The following is a 7,954-nucleotide window of genomic DNA, read 5'->3' as shown; positions in this document are numbered from 1 at the left end:
GGGGGAAAAGTTTCCTTTTGTTTTATATGATATATGCAAAGATGAACAGTGTCTGTATTTTAATATACCATTTGGTGTCTAAAGCATCTTTTACACGTTTGTTGTTCAAACTCATGTATTTTATAGCAAGTTTGACACTGCTGGTGTCACTGCAGGAGGGCTCAGAGCTGATCCACTCAATAGACCCAACAGCAATGTGTGAAAGTACAATTCAACCATAATTGCTGGTGAGACAACAGCCAAAGTTGATGAGAAGGTTTGTGTTACGTGTGTGAGAGTCTCAGGAAGGAGAGAAAGCTGTACTTAATAATGGCCAGTGTAATTTATTGGGGTATTATGACTGTGACTGATTCCTTTTAAATAACCAGCTGTGTCGTATGCCTCCTTAATAAATAGTTATGGCTTGTTGTTTCATTCAGTCTGCACTACTTGTCAGCTGCTGTTCTTCAAGAGAGTTTAACTTGTTTTGTCATTCTGCCTTGAAAAGATGTTGCGTGTTCTGCTTTAACACAGTTAAGAAAACAATTAAAATCTTCCCTTTTTATGACATTGACTTTATTATTTTGACACGTCCTGTGGGTGAAGAAGGAGCAGTTTGGGTTTGTTTTTATTGGGCTTGGAAGATCCTTTGAGCTGGATGCAGAGTTGTGCAAGGCTGCTCGTTGATGAGCTGAAGTGGCAACAGAACTCCTTTATGCTGGATGCCCTAAAAGATGCTGAAAGAAGGCAGCGCTTTGCAGATCACTGATGTGCAGAGCTGTACTTCCCCCACCTCAGCAAGATGGTTTTGGCTGATCTCAGGTATATGAAACTCCAAAATCTGGGTTTGCACGTTGACAGGGCGTCTGCGTGCACACTGGGTGGGCTTAAGCATCAAAAGCCAAAGAGTGTCATTGATAAACTGCCAGCACTTAGCAGAGTCAGACACCCTCCTGCACACAATAGCTAAGCAGTTTATAAGGGTTGAGGGTGATTTATCTCAGTGACACAAAGATGCTGTGCTGCAAGTCTGGCCAGCTGCTTTGGCTGACAGGTCCATGGTTCCTCCACTAATTACAGATGGGTTATAAGCTGCCCCTGGTGAAATTTGTTGTTGATGGGATTAATCCTATCTTACGCAGTGAATTTGTTACTGGTAGCAGTTCAAGCATTGCACGGCTCATAGGAGGATGAGTTGGTTTGTGTTGAGGAGCCTGGCATGAGATTTCCACGGGGCATGCTGTGTTACTGTTCAGAACTGAGGGCAGCAATGTCAGATGTGGAGAGAACAGGATTTTTGGAGCGCTGTTCTTGAGCATGTGCTTAGGGAAACGTGCCTCCACTGATGGCTCTCTTTGTGTTTACTCAAATACAGCCTGATTGCTTTGATACTTGTTCCAAAACACCTGCAATGGAATAATTGCAACTGTTTTAGTATAACTATGCTGGCAACTTGCCTGCAAAGGAATATACTTGTGAAAACAGTCAAACATTTTCCTCCTAGCCCAGCCTATTTCCTCCACCACAGCCTCAAATTAATCTTTTAAATAATGCTAATTGATGAAGACGTGTAGTTTGGTTATAGTGCTGAGATTGGAGTCATCTCTGAATATCCCAGTTTGGAAGGAATCCATAAGGATTACCCTGGTTCTGATGTAGTTCTATATAAAAATGAAAATTGTTTCCATAGTGCTTGTTAATGTTGCTGAGAAGACTTCTGATTTCCAGCTGATGAACTGGGATGTGGATGGATGAAAAATTTCAAGTGTGTAGAGTAAGGAAGTGCACAGCTCAGCAGGACAACAGATGGGTGAGCTGGAGAGGCAACGTGAAGGTAAGGAGGTGTTTGGGAGGCACTGGGACATGCTGAGTCACTGGGAAAGGGCTCATTTCTTCTGATGGTTTAGTATTTTCTAAATACTTACATGCAATACTTTCTGCCCAGCTCCTGTCTGATCTCTCCAGGTGACTGTGTGTGCTCCAGGATGTCTGCATATCTTTCAAGAGCTTCCCCACTCTCAGCAGAGAAGTTGTTCACAAAAACAGATGAGTACTTGATTATGATTAAATTCTATTTTATTCAATGTAAAAATCTTCAACTTTGTGGTGAAAGGTGCTGCTCATGCTGAGGAGCCAGGAAATGGTTGGCAAGCTACTGGCACTTGGTGATGTTTGGTCAGAGGAACCTGCTACGAACGTGCTTCTGAATCTAGCCTTCATGGAAATGTCTCTTCTCTGGAAGCAATATCACTAGGGTGGGAAGAAAAGGCAAAGAAATAAACTCAACCACCCAAAAAACCTCTGCTCTTCAGGAATGTGTGTTTTCAGGAATGCTGGAGTGTTTACAATGAAGCTGTAACAGAAAAAGGGAGGGATCAGAAAGAAGAAATACAAAGAAAAGCCCATGGGGGACCCGGTGATTGCTTAACAGCAATGGAAACATTTTTGAGGAACAGTTTTATTTTTAGAAGTGTCTATTTTCTACAGAGAATATTATTTAGCAATGACAACTGCATTGCTCTCACTGTAAAAGAAGAAATCAATCCAGTACCTGTGACTAGCAGCTTTTTCTTCACGAAGAAAATAGTCTTCAGAGAAAGGATGGAAGCCTGGTCACAGGGGGATCTTGTATAAATACCTTCGTTCACTTGATATCAAAGCTGAGCCATGCAACATTCAGGAAATATTAGACAACTTCCATGAAGAGAATCATAGACTGTCCTAAGTTGGAAGGGGTCAGGTCCAACTCAGTGACATCTCATATAAACTGATGAGCCCATAGGAAATATGGGCACAAAATACCGTCGTTGGAACGGACTTCTGCAGTATCTGCTTCCACCCCTGCTCATAGCACAGCCAGTTCCATAGCTCAGAGTCTTGTCCACTCGTGGAGAAATTTGAGTGAACGCTACACAGCCTCTCTGAGTGCTTGTTCCAATGCTGCACCACCCTCATAGAGAAGATATTCCCTTTTCTCCTGTCCTGTTTGGGATTTCCTTGACTTTGTAGGTTTTTCTGTACCTATGAGAAGTCTGGCAACATCTCCTCTAGCTCTCTCTCTACCCTTTGGCTTCTGGTATGCGTCAGTAAAGCTTAAGAGGAATGTGAGGTCATGCAATGGAAAGTAGGTAATGATGAATGTCCCTTCAAAAGTTTATCAGCTGCACAGCGGGAGCAATTTGCAGTTGTGCTCTATAGCTGTATTTATAGAAAAGCCCAAGGTTAGTCATGCTTTCACCTGGAGCCTTAAGCAGGTGCCTGGGGGAAGGAGAAGTTTGGTTTCATAGCACTTGTGAGGACAGAGGGTTTTGTCAAATGAAATCAAACGAGCTCTGCTGTAGGCACTGATTTGTTACCTAAAATTTGAGTTTTGTGCAGTCTGTCACAACCTTGGTACATCAGATTTAGAGTTCCACAATCACAGTGGAATAAAAATATATGGAAAGTGGAAAAAATATATGAAGTTCTCAGAGGGAAAGGGTTAAAAATAATCCAGTGGACAATGACAGCATAGGAAATGGCTGTGCAGATGCAGTTCTGTGAAGGATTAGGGGATTACTGGGGAGAACAAGCAGATTTGGGATCAGCAATGCCTGGGTGCTTTGAAGTAGGCAGAATGGGATGTACAAAGGGATGGAGAGCCTGCAGTAATCCTGCTCTTCCCCAGCACAGCAGCAGTGGAACTGTGCCTGGTTTTGATCCTTACTCTTCAAGCTTAGTGGATTTAGTCCAATTAAAGGTAACAAATCGTAGAATCGTTCAGGTTGGAAAAGAGCACTAAATTTCCAAGTCCAGCCCACCCCCACCATGCCCACTGACCATGTCCCTTACTGCCAGATCCCCGTGGTCCTTGAACACCTCTAGGGCTGGTGACCACACCACCTCCCTGGGCAGCCTGTGTCACTGCATCACCGCTCTTTCTGAGAAGAAATTGTTCCTACTATCCAACCTGATCACTGATCCAATCAGTGGGTCAGAACCAGAGCTGCTGAAGACGAGCGAGAATGACAGTCTGCATCTGTGTCAAGGATTCCTGCCAGAATAGAAGGCATGGAGTGTTTGTCCTGTTCAGGGCCCGCAAGGTTAATTACAGGACAAATGGTTCAGATCTACTGCCTAGAAAGAGGTTTATGTTAAAGATGCAAAAAGACTGAAAAAGTTGGCTGTATGAACCTTTTATAGGCTATTTTTGGAAGCATTTAGTACTAAGCATGTGTCACTTTTGTTTGTTCTTCATTGCCTTTCCAAAGACAGATTGCCTTTTCTTCATTGTCAAGATACTTGAGTCAGTCTATAAAAGTTCCTGAGAGATGTTCTCTTGTCTTGCAGTCTCTGCCAGCACTCAGGACTGCACAAACAAGCTGCAAGGAGATGGGTGAAACCATGAGGCAATTGCTCCTGAATATACATCAAGGTGGGAGTAATTCCAACAGGGATCTTCTTCCCATTGGATAAATGAGACAATTTTTTGGAGTTAAACCCAGTTTTGGTGCTTCCTTTTCAGATTGTAGGAAAGATTCTCCCACGCAAGATTGTCACACATTTGTTTGACCAAAGTATGTTTAAAAGCTCTCCTTAAAACAAACACCTTTGAAATGCAACAGGTGAACCACAGTATTGGGTGCTGGAAGCCCTTCCAATGTTGTCTGATGTTTCTTGAGCTTTCCTGGAGGTGCCCAAGGCCGTGGATGTGGGGTCCTGGGCAGCCTAAGCTGCTGGGGAGCAACCAAAATTGCAAGTCATTTGTAATAAAGCTTATTGTGAGCCTTTGCCTCTGTCTCAAAGTAACGCCTGGAGAGCAGTGTGGAGTAGGACACTAACTTAGATGATGTGAGCTAAATGTGATCCCAATAATTTCTTTGTCTTACAATAAGGATGAGTAGAGAAGGACAGCACGGTGCTATTCATGCTCTTGAACTCTTCTGATGTGTCTGACAGTTCACAAATGCTCTCCCAAAAACTGCAAGTAAATAAGTGGGCACTGATACTTCATACCAAAGCTGAGCTGCCATAGACTTTCTTTCCATTTGTTTCACCTTCTGTGCCTGATGGTGGTTGGGATCTCCAGAAGAAAGCAACTTGCATGGCTGTTATTTATGACTCTGGGTGGTTGTTCTGATGTGACTGCGATGAACTCTTTTAGGAGGAATATAGAAACAAGAACTAGAGACCTAAAGTAGGTAAAGACCTCTATGAATATTTCAAAGATGGTTTGAAAACCTGTATTGCTCAAATATCCCGACCAGTGTGCAAGTTACGTCGTGTCTTCATAAATTCTCCTGGCTCTTTCCACTGGATATCACATTTCACCTCATTTGCTATTGTAAAACTTTACAAAGTATGGGAGGAAGTGTGACTTCGTTATTCAGTCTACGTGTTTTCATTCCCAGTCACGTTTGGAATTGCTTGCCCAAGTTGTGTCTAGTGAGTAAATGGCTGAGACTGGAAGCAAGAAGCGACATGGAATAGAGTTAAGTAGAAGCTTACAAGGCTGCCTGCAACTGCCTTGTAGTTAACCTGGAGGCACAGTGAAATCTGCAGTGGTGCTTCAAGTTCCACTGACAGCTCAAAGTCAGTGGTTCCATACTGAAAGTCAAAGTGCTTTCAGAGTCAATGAGATCCATCACCCTGTCGACAACACCTCCATCTGCAGCAACTGATCTAGATAGAATGATTGTTGAGCAAAGCAAACACGTGCAACTGAAAAAATTGCAGAGGAAGTCTTCCCTGTGGCCGTATCGTGCTCCACGAAGGACCAGCAGATGATTAGGAACAGTAGGTGTGGATAGATCAACGCTTGGTGGTGCCAGAACCAACCTGGGGCCTTCTGCTATGAGGTAGTTGGGGATGGGGAAAGCAGTGGATTTTATCATGATTTTGTTATTTTTCACCCATGCATCCTTATCTTCAAATACAGACCGGATGGGTAGAGAGCAAACTGGGTGGAAAACTGGAATCCTGGAGTCAAAGACATTCAAGGTTTCCCAGTCCAGCTGGCCTGCTGTTCATTTCCCTTCCGTTGACAAAAAAAGCCTTGTGGTTTTCCAGTTTTCCTCTCCTTATCTCCTGAAACTTGGTACAGGTAGCTTACTTCTCTCTTCCGCCCCCCCCCCCCTCCCCCAATTTCTGACTTAATGGTCTTTATAATGATACTCTGATCTGCATTGTGAACTTCATCTCTTTGTAGAGTTTTCTGGTTCAGAGTTATGAAGCTCTCCCAGTGCTGCCATAAGCCAGGATGCATCTGCTTCTTCCTGGGCTTTTTCTATCGACGAGAAGATCTTTGGGAAGCACCATGTGAGATCTAGGTATGGTTTTTTCCACCTCAATCCTGGAATTTTAGGGTCATTTTTCAGGGTAACATGATTATATTTTGGCTCGAAAGGAATGGGGAAGCTGAGCAGAAACATGCCTTTTCTCTGTGTCACGTTGGAGAGTGATGGACTGTGGCCATGGGAAGATTTGAGAGCTGTGTCCTTTCCTCTCCCTCATAAGAATCACCAGTCAGCTGTGTCCTGTGCCTAACTTCAGTGCAGAGAAACCAGCCCTACTTGTAGCACTGGATGGCTTCAGTGTCTTTTGTTGGCCAACATCCTTGCTCATCCCACTGTGTTACGTTCATGGAATCCTTCTGATCTTTCTACTTTTCTTCATCACCTCTTCAGCTTTTCTTCCAGTGTAACCTCACTGGCATCCAGAACATACTGGGTTTTAGTTTTCACCCAACACAAACCCAATGTGAGACTTAAATAGAGGCTTCAAAATTATGGTTTCTGCTATGTGCAGACCAAGGCAGAAACAGCTTCAATAACTGTACACTGATGTTGTGCATTGCACAGCTGCCACGGTCCCCTGCCTTTGGTCCCTCTTCCTCTTTTCAGCCCCTACTTTCAACATTTCTAATAGTCCTCTTTGGGATTTTCCTCTGGAAAGTGACTGAGTAAACATTTTTCATGGCAGGTATGGGGTGGTGGTTGGGCTGCATGATCTGACTGGTCTTTTCCAACCTTGCTATCGCCGTGCCTCCAGCTGAGCCCTGCTCTCAGGCGCTCAGAATGTTATCTGCTTTGTTTGCTGCCATAAATAAACGTATCTCGTAGTTCCCTCCTGATGGCCATGCGGAGGTGAAGTGGTGCAGAGGCAGCCAGCTGGGTCTGTTCTAGCTCTCAGATCAATAGTGGGACCGGGGTTTAAACTCTAAATAGCAAACTTTGATTGCAAAATCTGCTTTGAGAAAATAGTTTAAAATTAGCAGTTCTACTGCTATGTAGGAAGTATGATTTTTATATCTCTGAGATGTGCAACTCAAAGCCATTTCTGCAGTGTTCAGAGAAGATTCATGCTGCAAAAAGGAAGATGTTGCTTTGTTATTGCTGCTTATTGGCCACTGTGGTTCTAAATACACCTATGATTGAGCTGGTACCTTTGAGGAAGGTGTTCAGTAATGTGTATTTTTTAAATTGCTGGATGTTGTGTTGAGGGACATGGTTTAGTGGGAGCTATTGATGATAGGTGAACGGTTGGACTGGATGATCTTTTAGGTCTTTTCCAACCTTGGTGATTCTATGATTCTATGTGTAAATGTGGCACTGAGGGACGTGGTCCATGGGCACAGTGGGGATGGGGTGGGGTTGGGCTGGGGATCTTAGAGGTCTTTTCCAACTGGACTGATTTTGTGATTCCTTTAGTGAGGAGCGGTGTCTGAAGTTGGTATCTGCCTGCCCTCAGTCCCTGTCTATTTATCCCTTGGCTGTGGGATGGATCTGAGCGGCTCTGACCCACTCTGTCCCCCCACACCACCTCTGTGCCACCCAGCCCATCCACTCCCCAAACCATGCCCTTTTGCTTCTCTCCCTCAGGAAACCTAATCTCTCCGGTAAATGACACCCAGGGCTATTTTGGAGCTGTGCTGTGGGGGGAAAGCAAAGCACGTCAGCAATGTGACAGCCAGGAGGGGTGGGCAGGGGGTGGCACA

This window comes from Tympanuchus pallidicinctus, unplaced genomic scaffold (genome assembly GCF_026119805.1).
Source record: "Tympanuchus pallidicinctus isolate F22 unplaced genomic scaffold, pur_lepc_1.0 scaffold3, whole genome shotgun sequence".
NCBI classification, from domain to species: domain Eukaryota; kingdom Metazoa; phylum Chordata; class Aves; order Galliformes; family Phasianidae; genus Tympanuchus; species Tympanuchus pallidicinctus.
Note: the sequence above shows the minus strand (reverse complement) of the source record.